At 39.4% G+C, this 13,120-nt stretch overlaps 1 protein-coding gene across 1 annotated transcript in view; it reads left to right on the top strand.

Annotated features, from left to right (window-relative positions):
- Positions 1-1,762: 1,762 nt before the first annotated feature.
- frmpd3 (FERM and PDZ domain containing 3) overlaps positions 1,763-13,120 on the top strand; it is an 87,556-nt gene continuing 76,198 nt past the window's right edge. Inside the window, exon 1 of the mRNA XM_034884433.1 lies at positions 1,763-2,264. The gene's annotated coding sequence lies outside the window, so the exon portion shown is untranslated. The remainder of the gene's footprint in view (positions 2,265-13,120) is intronic.

The raw sequence follows: 13,120 nt of genomic DNA, 5'->3' as shown, positions 1-13,120 counted from the left end.
TGGCGCTGCGGTAGAGGAAAAGTCAACACACAATTCCTTGATGGGAGAAAAATGTACTGTGCTTTATTGGCATTTCTTTAAACCAATCACCATCATCATGGGTGGTGCCAAGCGCCGGACAGAGCCACGGTGCCGCTGCATAATAACCTCGGAAAGGAACTTGTTTTGGTTGAACATGTGTGTGTTCAAAAGTTGTTTGTCAGGCCACAGACAACTCAGCTAGGACAGATAGCCTAGCTAGCTGTCTGGGTTTACCCTGCAGAGATCTGAGGGGCAGTTAGTCCTCAGAAATACACCATAGTTTACAGACATCCGGCCAAAAAAAAGACATCTGGCAAATTTTCCGGCAGCACAGGAGAAATCCTGTAAGTGGAACGTTGAGGATGTAAACTAGTGTTTCTGTGACACAGAGGGCTGTGTTGATTATCAAGAAAGTTAGTCAGAAAGTTGGTGTGGCTGTCAGCAGGCAAGAACATCCTGCAAGGAGAGGGTCTTTCCACTGCTTAAAATGGGCAATTCTGTCTGTCTAGACATTGCACAGATGCTGGGAGATTGTGGATAGCCTTTCCTGTCAGGTTGACAAGGGTAGCCGCTGTTTTTCTTTGCTGTTTAAACATGAATCCTGATTTCAATCTGAACAGAGGACATGCTTTATTCTACTGAAGACAAAGACTTAACTAAAGAGGATGCTTTTTTTTAATCAGATGCGAAAATGTGCATTTTTTTTCTCTCTTTTCCTCTCTGTATTTCTTTCTCTGTCAATTTCAAAACCCTTTCTTCCTATCTCCAGATGTTCCTTCTTCTTTATTCTATTTCTGTCTCTCTCTTTAATTCTTGAGGCAGTCAATGCAAAACAGACTGCATGCTTAGAGAACAAAACAGAGCGCACTGTCAGTGAAACAGAGCCTCCACATTTCACCTCTTGACTATCATTTTCTTTCCTTCTCCTTGCTGATTCTCCCTCTAACAAAATGGCCCACCTGCCTTTCAGGTTTATTTTGGAGGGTCTCCTCTCCTCTCCTCTCCTCTCCTTTGCACTGTCGAGGTGTGATATAGCATTCCTCTGGGCATTCAGTGAGGCAGGTAGCCTATTACAGTTGCAGGTTATCATGGCTGTTATACTGATAGCCTGAGGTGTTCCTCTTCTGTACGTGTTTGGCTGTGTCTGCTAAATCTGTGCATGTGTACACAGCAGGCTAAAACGTTCTCAGCTAGCAATTCAAAACATGCTCATTAACATTAAAATGACTAACAGGAATATATCTGCACACAGTAAACATGGAAGCTACTGTGTGCAAAACTCATATAGATAGCATGCACACTCTTAAAATACGTAAGAGTGTGCCCCTACTGTACATGTGTATGGATGGCTCATTAACTCAGCCATGGCCATGCATCACTGATTGAACTGATACAGATAGCAGGAAGGAAAACAACCTTTTCTATACTCTCCATTGCAATTCTTTGTCCCCCGTTCCAACACACCTCTCTCTCTGTCTTTTTCTCTCTTTGCTTTACTCGCATACCTGATCAGAAACACATATTGCCAGAGCAGTACTGAGTATTTACAAAAGTATATACATTGGTAGATGATTAGCAATAAATATCAAATAATGTGCAAATGTCAACAATCACATCATATACATAAAAGGCGTTAAATAACAATTATTAACATGTGCAGCTAGCTCCCTCTCCCCTCTCTCTCTCTCCCTCTCTCTCTCCCTCTCTGCCTCTCTCACACTGCCTCAACATCTCAGAGCCATCGGCAGAATTAACAGTTTGGGAAGAGACTTCGTTTTGAACACAGCACACAGAGCGGAGACAGCTCTGTGTGCGCAAACACAGAAACGCACTGACACACTCACATACAAGCACAGGGAGAAAACGGGAGGTGGACCGAGGCTCCAGCTGTAGCATGTCCACTGGCTGCAGTCAAACATGAAGGAGGAGGAGGTGCTCTGCTCGGCAATCCATGTCCGCTTCAGTGCTCTAAGCACCTCCCACCCCCCCCCCTCTGAATTGGTTGCTGAGGGGCTGGCTGGAGTGACCCGGGAGAACGTGAGACACAAGGAGATGCGCTAGAGGGGGCTGCCAGCTGGGAGGAATCTCTGATCCTTGATCCATCCTCTTTTCCATGCTGACAGATACAAGGCAGACCTCTGATTTGCCCCACAGATGCATGCCCATATAGGAGGGCATTGCTGTGTAGACCAAGGGTCTTCATAGAGCACAGTCAAAGACAGGACTACCACAGAGACACGCAGGTAAGAGGACAGCCGGGGCTTTTCTGCTAGATTTCTATCTTTATTCATCTGCGCAGATGTGGGTGAATCAGCTATGTGTTGTCTGAGATATAGATTACTTCGGTCCATTGATACTCGTTTGTGTTCATCCAATGGTTTGATTATTTACGAAGGTTTTGCTGTGTGTGTCTTGATTGTTCATGCCGGCTGCTGTGCTGCATGGTCATTGATTAGAAGGGAGATGGGTCTGTGGCAGCATGATAATGAAATATGTCTCCTGGAGGACATGGACCGATATTCATCAGACGTGTGGTGAATGTCAGTGGGATTGAGGAGGGTACATTAGGGAGGTAGCAGGAAAGAGGAAAAAAAATAAAGACAGACGGAGAAAGAGAGGGTGAAAGTCCATGGCATTTCTTTTTTTGGGGGGGGGAGAGAGATGGCCATTTGGTTTTGCTTTTCCTTATTGCTTTATTTGTGATTCATATATTCATTTCACACTCCACATTTGGCCAGTTTTTCCATTAAAGTCTAAAGGCTGTATTTCACGGTGTGTCAGCGTGGGTTTCTCATGCTGAAGAAATGCCATAGAGGAGTTTAAAGAAAGGGTGATTAATGTAGCCAGATTGAGTGTGTATTTGGTGCTACACCAAAACAAGCAGGGTAAAAGTTGGGGACAGAAAAGGAATCTGTGATTTGCTGCATAATTAGACTGAATAGTTGCCCATTGACAAAACCCATGTTGGAGCTATTAGAGGTTCATGAAAACGAACATTGATCATCATATTAATAAAAACGTGATGCTGTTGGTGCAGCCTTAAGACAATCCTGTGGCTGCCTCAGCAGAAAAGGGAAAAGAACCTCTGCCAACAGATGATGTCTCCTCTTAACCTTCCAATAGTACTCTCAAGCCTTATTACATGGGTCTAAATAGTTAAAGTGCTTTCAGTAGATGTCAATGACAGCAGCTATTCAGAGATTGGCCCAGGGTGGATGTGCTTATTCAGAGGTGCATTTGGCTGAAAGAGATGAGCTGTCCAGTGTCGTGGCAAGGAGCATACATCACTGGACGCAGGGCCATGACCCAGGAGGAATCAACAGAAGAAAAGCCATTACTTGGATAACCAGGCTTCTCTGATCTGGTCATGTGGCTGTGCAAGTTAAAGAGACACTGGACAGGTGCAAATGGAGGGAATGAGACAGGAAGAGCACTGATGCAGGCCTGCAGTCAGACAAGGAGAGAGCATTCTCTTCAATGCCATGACTAATCCTAGAGGCGGGACCATCAGCATATGCCAAAATATGTCAATTTATTTATTCCATTATACAGTGTGTTTCAGAGTGAATGGTGGCTTATTTAGAGGTTGAGGTTAAAAGCCCTTCTGGAACATCTATCTAGATGCCACTCAGCCAGACAATGGTTAGACTGGCATTTGATGGAGTGGATGTATGAGATTTATTGAGTATTCTTTTGCAAAGAAATTGTTTGTTGTGGGACTTTTAATGGAAGTAAATGCACACACAAGCATCATTGGAACATAGAGGACAAGATATCAGATAACATTTGTGAAATGAACAGATTAATTAATTAATTATTGGTATTTTGAGTTGTCACACTATATAGGGTTAGATAATATATGAGCAAAAGCCCATTAAAGCCCCGCAATAATTTCTTTGATCTTGCTATACATTGTACTTTAACTGCTGCTGTTTTATCTTCTCTGTCAACTTCTGCTTAGTCATTAGAGAGAGCAGAACAGCCCCAAGGTTGTAGGGTAGGAAAATTAACATAACTTCTGGGGCGGCTTTTGCCCAACTGCACAAATGGATACCAAACTCTCATAAGGCACATTGAGACATCCTGAATAACAGGACTATACCAAGGCTGGACATGCTTTCAGAATTTAATCAAAGAGTGAGGTCCGATGCACATGTGGGGAGAGGCAGTTGGAACAGGCTGGGAACTCTGCAGAGGTACATAAAAGCACATTATAAAAAGAGACATGGCACTTGATGAAACCTACAGATGAAACCAATTACAGTAGAGGGCATTTCACTGAATGGAAGCAACACACATGATTTCAGTCTTTACGCTGGTAAGTTAAGCACAAGTTGATAGCTCTGTTGCAAGGTACGTGAACACTCTCAGAGATGTGCATGAATGCACACACTTACACCGACTGCTTTCCCCTGCTGGAATTCATTTTTAAAACTAAGCACAGATCTCCATCATCAGTCTTGTTTGTCTAAATGATTTATGTCCAGCTTTTAAAGCTCCGCAGGATCTAAAACATGATGTGGAGTTGAAGTGTGAGGTATTTTTCTTCATATTTTGTATTTTTATTTTCATCAACATTAGGTATGTCATGAAAATACCAAAACCACCAATGAATTGATCTTGCAAATGAGTACTGTCTGTGCAACCACAATCTGATGGAGCTTTGCTTTTGGGTGACACAGGCTTCCAGTAGTTACTGGAGGTGTGATGAGCTCAATCTCGTTTAATTAAAATATGACAATGTACTGTATTTAGGAGCTATATGCAGAGCTGCAGCCCGCATGATGGGGTCTGGCTTTGACCTCGAAATTAGCATAGACGATCCCCCACCTATGGTTGGGTACCGACCAAATTACATCGGAATTGACGAGGTTCACAACCATCACAATTCACATTAAATCAGTCAGTGGAAAATGTCGGTACCTGAGACAGGCTGGAGGTTGTAGGTTAAGGCAATGCAACTTATTTCTATTGCACACACAAAAACAAATAAAACAATGAAGAGCAATTAAGATATTACTAATTTTTAATTTAGGGAGAAAAATAAAACGTTCTAAGTAAATAGGAAAACATTTTTGGAAGTTTGGAACATCTTTTTATTATTACAGAGGGTATGTACCCCAAAAAGAAAGGCACTGTTGGGTACCAGCACATAATTTCAGGTACTGGTGTTGTAACCAGTAAAAATATGAATGGTACGCAATGTTACATGCCACTTTTAAATCATTTGTGTGGCGGCTTTTTGAAATCCCGGTGGAAACGCCGCAGTTCTTAGGTCAGAAGAGGTTAATTATACAGGAGAGAAGCACCATTTGAGTTTGTGGCAAAGTCACAGTGCTACTTTTACATTTTGTGACTTTTAATAAAATAAAAGTCTACTTTTCATTAATCGTCAGTGAAGTTTTCTTTAAAATGGTGTTAAATGTCTCGTTATCGGGAATGGAAAACAATGTAATGTCTTGTCTCGTGAGTGTCTCGTCAAACCACTAGTAATAATAATGAGCATAGGAAGTGTTTATTTCTTTAAGCAACGTAAAACAGAACTACATCCCTATGCACGCTAAATGATGTACGCCCAGTAAAACAGCTGTTCTTTAGAGATAGAAAATGCAGCCGTGGAATCATGTCAGGATAAACAACACTGACTATGTTCATCGTAATGAAAGAAAGTGTCAATCAATGCAATTGTATCTTTCATGGGCTCAGTGGGACGCACCTACAGGCTTTGGCTACACGACTATACTTGTAAGTAGAATTTACTTGGTCTCTTCAGAGTACTTGTTAATGATACTGAAAAGACAAAATAACACTAGAATTATGTAAAATGTCTAAACAATGATATATTTTTGTATTAGTGTTCATACTGTTGTGGTTATCATTTTAATATCTATGGTCGTACCGTATTGAACCAGTGTGGGACGTCTGATAAAACCCTCGTTGGGGAATATTTGTATATGTGAACAGTTGGATAAGTGTACTGACTGAGTGTGATCTGAAGGAGTTATTTTCAAAATACAGAAACAAAATTAAAAAATTAAAAAAAAAACTCAAAATTGTTTCTACGTTACTGAAATGTTGTGATTACAGACAACAATCTGACAACTGAAGGCTGAATCCACTGATCTAACATCTATTTAGTTCCCATGGAAACCTTTTGATTTTCTGTCATTATGTAGGGGTAGATAGAGAGCACAGCACATACTATGATGAGCAAAAAGGGTAGCCACTCAGAAAGCTGTACAACAAATCTCTCTCTCTCTCTCTCTCTCTCTCTAACTCGCTCGCTCTTGTGGTCACCCCTGACAACCAGCTGTTTCTGCTGCTGTATCCGAGGACCAATCTGGTCAAGATAAAGGCCTGGTATCACGCACATTGGAAAAAAACTAAACAACCACAGTAATAAACTGTCAGTGTTACTAGATCAATAAATATAAAAGTAACAACATGCATATTAATGGTCCTTTTGTGCCAGTGCATATCTGAAAATCACGCTAGTGCTCCGCAGAAGAGCAATGCAGTGTGAAGTCATTACTTAACTTGGCCAGGATCCCAATCTATCAACTGGGGAAATAAAACACTTGCAACAAATGCAAAAATAAAACCACACTTTAAAGACGCGGAAGGATTGTAAAATATCCAGATGTCCTAAGGATGGATTGTAATAAATTGATCCCCTTGCTTTTTATCTAGCACCACCATGAGATTGTTTTTATTTTGACCAACATTCTAGTTAATGACTACAATGAGCCTCGGTAGTGCGTATTAGCTAAAGTTAGCATTGCTAACACACTAAACTAAGATGATGAAGATGGTAAACAGTATACCTGCTACATATTAGCATGTTAGCATGCTGACATTAGCATTTAGCTCCAAGCAATGCTGTGCCTAAGTGTAGCCCCACCCAGCTAAAAGCCTGTGTTTCGTGAAGGTGAGCACGACTTTTAATCGTTGTGCTCCAAACATGATGGGAAGCGTCTTTAAGGAGGTTGGGTTTAGGGGAAAGGACCCCTCGAACACAAGGAGACGATCCACTGTCTCTAAGGGATGAGCAACAACAACGGGACAGTTGTGTTAAGGAAAAGAACAACGGGGAAATAAAAAGCCACAGTTGGAAAATGATCCCCAGTCTCTGGGGTGAAAGTCCTGTGTTGTTTAACCCATCTCCTACCCGGCTACCTCGGCTTTTCATACTACTCGCTAACTTAGTCGTGCTGTGATCACAAAAATGCTTTCCATTGACTTTGATTAAAATTCGTGCTCACCACCACAAAAAAAACTACATAAACATGACCTTGTACACAAATCAATAGATTAAATAACGCGACCATTTCACGAATTGCCGTGAGACTGAGTTGGCTGTACACATAGCATCCCGCTTTAACTTGCGGAGAGGGAAATGGTTGAATGAATTTACAAAAACACTTATGGAACAAAATCTCTCTCCAGCTTTAAAAGCTGTCAGACCAGAAATGAAGACATCCTGTCCATACCGTAGTTGAGCAAAGCCATAGTTGAAAATGCTCGGGGTCATGAAGAATTTGGCATATGTGGGCAGTCTACTGGGGAGAATATTTACAGTCTCTCTTTCATAGACACGCAAAAAATTATAATTTTGGCGCATATGTGGTTTACACACACACACACACACACACATACACACACACACACACACACACACACACATGCTCAAAGTAAAAACACAATCATTTCTGCTGTTGTTTCACAGAGTACAAATATAGCCATGAGCCATAAAGCTTATTACATTATTAACTATGGTTCCGTGCTCCCTTTTCTGTCACAGTGGCGCTCCAAAGGCTGCTTCAAAATATCCATAGCATTTCGTGATTGGGCATCCCAAAATTCTCATCAAGTCTGTGTCTATACAAGTCTGTCTGCAGCCAAGTACAAAACAGATGACTGCAGTGCTTTCTGCAGGTTCAGCCAGTACTCCAACTCTCTTTCTTCTGAGAATATTATCCCATTAGGTTTGCTTTTCAGCACTGTTCATTTGTCATCAGCAAAAAACACAAGGTTTTTTAAATATATAGTTTATTGTTATTTATTTGTGTGCCGTGAAAAAAACTCTATTTAGCAGGTGAGGACCGTTTAAAAAAAAATAGCCTAGTGCACACACACATGGAGAAGTGGTGGGCAGAGAAGGTGCTACTGCAGGAAACATGAGGAGATCAGTGAGGTAGACTAAACTGAAGAGCCATCAGGCGTCTTTCTTGTAGTCCACACATGTGGAAATCCAGAATGAATAAATCTTTCAGTACAGTATGGTCTCTCACCGAAGGAATGGGAAACATATTTGAAAACAGATACATATATTTATATTTCAAAAGAATTTAATGGATTTCTCTGACTCTGTCTTACCCTGTTCACCCACCCTCTCTCCTTCTCTGGTCCCGTTGTGTTTCTTACTCTTTGTTGTTTTCCTGAAATCTGGTTTACATGAAGTATACATACAGTCTCACAATCTGTAAACACCTTTAAAAGGAATCTTAAAACATACCTTTTCAGTTAAGTATTCTTGTAAACTTTTTAAAATGTATGTTTATAGTATTGCTGTCTTTTTTTGTATTGTTAGGAACCTTGGGTTGCAATTTTGTACAAAAAGGGCTTTATCAATTAAAAAAAACGTTAAAATAGCATGGACATGGCAAAAAAATAATATTCATATTAGCGGCTTAAATTGTTACAGGAGTTCACATTTTTTAAATTTTAACTGGAGCTGGTAAAGTCAAGTGTTGGGTTTGCTGCACATCATTTAAAAAAACATTTTGTTAGTTTTTTTAATATTACTGTTGTTTTATTGAAAATAATGTTGCATGTCTTTGACCGATAAAATCCATTGACTACATATTGCATTTTAAAGACACAAGGTTTTTACCCAAAAGGAGCCTTTTGATTGACTACAAGAACTGTAATATTTACCCACTTTTGTCTTTGTTACAACATCTCCATTATCCAATGTCCATTACATATCTTTATACAAACTGGACGGAGAAGCAAAACCAACTGTACTAATATGATATGCAGAAAATGAAAAAGAATCTGATCAAGATAAAAAAAGAAGCAATATATTCTTTGAGCCTGATGCAAGTCAGAGAAACAGGGGGAGACAAGAAAAGAGATGATTAATGATCTATCTATATTTTTCTCCTGCAGAAGAGAAAACACTCTCCTAGAAGTGTTAGAAAGTAGATTTTGACAGCAGCTTTCAAGTATTGTGAGATAAGATTTAAAAAATAATGTGAATGCATATGAATGCAACAGCTTTTCACTGTCATGCATAATACACAAAACAATCTTGCCTCACATGGCTCAAGATTTAAGAAGCCTCTTCTGATATTATTTTACCTATCTCACAGGTGACAGCTCCAAGGACACAATAGCTAATAATGATGTTGAGTGAATGTGGGCCATTTGCTAAGCTGTCAGAAACTGAACGGCTTCACTTTTAAACCAGATAAAGCTCTGTGAAGTGGAACCACCACATCAGCAGAGAATACAGCTCTTTCAACATTCTCTACGTCACAACCTCCAGTGGCCTCGCAGCGTGATTCATAAGGCATCACTTTCAATAGATTTTGATAAAGTCTGGAATAAAACAAAATAATTTCTGTCTGGTTTTGTTGCTTAAGACTGCATGTCTTTGAGTTGTTCATAAGAGATACAGTTTATGCTCAGAAGATCAAACAGATACAGTATGTGTTATATAAACAGCAACAAGCGGGGAGATCAGCAGAGGAGTTTCATCAGATAGTGTTCTAAATTTAACAAAACAACCCGGAGTTTGTACACTAAATTGAACCATTTATGTACAGAAGACCTAATACTGTGTACAAATAGAACAACATCTCAATCTTATTTTTTCACGCAATCCTTCATCCTATAACTGTGTCACTAGACATATGAGGACCTACACTGCTTACTTATTCTCTATATACACAATTTATATATATATATATATATATTCTATGCAGAGATTATCATGATTACCACACAAATATGTGGCAATCTGTAAAGTCAAAAAGCAAAAAGAAAAGAAAGATAAAGAAAACAAAACATACCATTCTGGCCACCGGGGGAAATGAAAAATAAATTAAAGTGCTTATATGATGCTTTTGGGCTTTTTCCATTTCCTTTATTGTGTAATATATATTTGTTTGTGCATGTGATAGGTTTACAATGTGAAAAAGCCCAAAGTCCAACCCAAAGGGAGGTACCATCTCCAACAGAAAACATTTTCTGTTAAACTGCTCTGAACACCTTTATTGTAGTTCAGCCTTTCTTTCCGTGACGAACACGTGTCATTTTGCATCACTTTGTAACAAACGTTATAATGCACACCTAGCTGCTAGAGTGGCACGCCCTCATACCCTGCTTCTGACTGGCTAGTAGTGCTTACCTACAACAAAGATGGAACAAAAGGGAGATGTCTCACTCTGTAGCTAAAACAAGCGAGATGTCTCACTCTGTAGCTAAAACAGAGACCTAAACACACAGGGTGAAAACAGGATCTGCAGTGCAGTAAAACTAAAATATGGTGTTTTTCGAAATAAAACCATGTAAATCTATTCTGGTGCAACCTCTAAATACAATTATGAACCATAACATAATATGGGCACTTTAATAACATGGCCTCAAAAATAAAACAAATTCTACTACTATCGCTGTAATTGGTTTCAGAGGGAAATAATTAAAATTAATTTAATTCCTGGTTCACTGTGTTCTGTCTACATTTTTGTTTGCTGACAAAACAATTATACCGATTGTAAGTGCTACACAATGACACGAGCAATAATCATTTTTTTAAATGTGGTTATTCAGCATTTTTGTGCATTAGCCTACTGTCTAAATATGTATTCTAAACTTGAATAAATAAAACATAAAAGCAAAGATGATCACTAAACCGAGTGCCATTCTGAAACTTTCTGTCTACTGCTGTCAGAGAACATTGTTGTTTCCAAAGAAAGCAGTTAATGAGAGGGAAAACTGAGTAAAGCTCTCCTGGTGCATATGATTTGTTGGAGTAAATAAGTCTGAGGATTCAACCTACTAGCCTGCTACTGTGTTTCTGTGCAGATTTGGGAAGGGATCTGATGTTCTTTGATGCGTGTGCTGCTTCCTCCCTGAAGCAGTGCAAAGATAAAACCTTTCCTTATAACACTGGGCTTTACTTCAACGCTGTAAGAATGAAACACCCTGACATACTGTCAGTGTTTATAGACGTGTGTGCGTGTTTGTCTGTGTGTGCGTGCGTGCATGTGCGTATGCGTGTGTGTGTGTGTTTTACATCATTGCCCAAAAACATGATTAAATTGACTTAACAGTTATTTAAAAATGTTACTTAAAAAATACTCACATATTGAGACAAAGCTTTCAAACTTTCAGGTTGGAGGCTTGGTCTTAACCACTGCACGAGAGCATTAGCAACGTTCTGGCTAGCAGCACAAAGCCAATGGACATGTAAGAGCAAAACATGTTAATAAAGACCACATTACAGATGATCCCCATTTTCTACCTATTATTATACATCATTTACAGCTGTAAGAGTAGAGAGAAAGCATAAGACTTGAAACATTCACCCACATGTATGCCTCTATGTTAGGTCATAAAACTTACATTCACACACACGTGTTTATGCTATATACGTCCATACGTGTGCTATGCCAGAATCATATTTTATGAGAAAACAAGGAGATTGAGTCCTTTTATTAGAGTAATTCACCTTCTTTCAATGTTATGTATTTGTGTCAGTCAGCCTTTGCTTCAAATCTGACCCGATGTTTCCACTGTACATTCATAAAAAATATGTAGCATGGGTTAACATTAAGGTGTAGAGCAGATGAGAATGTGGATTTAATATTCTGCTGACTTAGTCAAGACCAAGTGTGATTCCCCTGCTTATAGATGTTTTCCTTTCACAAAGCCCTGCTACATTCTGCTGTCAACACAACATGTCTATGTACAAACACTAGCTAAGACTCAAATTTGCAATTTAACACAACAAATTCAGTTTGAATCAGACAGATTGCTAGTGTAACTGAATTGTTTTGAAAACAGACAAAGACAGGGTTTATATTTATCTGTAGACTTTTTCGGGGGTTGTGTATTTGTGTGTGTGTGTGTGTGTGTGTGTGTGTGTGTGTGTGTGTGTGTGTGTGTGTGTGTGGTCTGCACACTCATGCATGAGCATGCACAGCTTAAACAGCACACAAGGAGTTATTACTGTAATACAGATTCTTCCCAACCCTCCTCATGCACACACACGTGTGCACACACACAAATTCATTGTGGGTGTACATTCATTCTCTTCAGAGAAGCCTAATTTAAATTTTTAATGGGTTCTGACTCTTTGAGGAAAATAAAGAAGTGGCTTCACGGAATGCTTATGACCCTCCACCCCTCCCACCACTGCAGAACATGTCCTCACGTAAATAGCACTCTGTCATGCATGAATGACTGATCTAGTTTGAAACCTTAGTGTTCTCTTCATGTGTTCCCTCAAAACCTTGAGCATGGTATCATATGCAGTACCAGATTCATGTCAGGATGTCTTGGGTATTGTACTGCTTACAAGTAACCTGTTTGACATGTGCAGAAAAGATTTGATTGCGATCTGTCTTGTGAAAGTTCATAATCCGTTTTATGTATCACACAAATTGGTACTTATTGTAATGAGATACATTACGGATGGCAGTAGGTTCCCTAAGGTATTTTTCTGAAAAAACAATCCGATACAGTTAAATTCCTATAAACAGATTAAGTACTACTCACTTATCTGTTTAATTATAGGGAGTATTACATAGCAAAGCAGAGTGGGAAGCTGTAGAAAAATCTATCTGAATCATAACCAATTGAACAATATAACAAGCACATTTTTGTGTGTGATGCAACATTATTGCAGAGTGATAACCTGGCAGGAGAAGCCTAGTGTCAGGAGTATTACAGGGATTTATATGGAACTAATCAATTAACAATGAAAATCACTGTTTTTGTTCATTTTGAAATGTTATGCTTTAGGAGTGTAGGAGTCCTATAAACAATATTCAGGTGCCCATATGAATGGTGAACCAGGTTGTGTTTGCTG

This window comes from Etheostoma cragini, chromosome 10 (assembly GCF_013103735.1).
Source record: "Etheostoma cragini isolate CJK2018 chromosome 10, CSU_Ecrag_1.0, whole genome shotgun sequence".
In the NCBI taxonomy this organism is placed as follows: Eukaryota; Metazoa; Chordata; class Actinopteri; order Perciformes; family Percidae; genus Etheostoma; species Etheostoma cragini.
Note: the sequence above shows the minus strand (reverse complement) of the source record. Positions and strands in the feature narration are given on the sequence as shown.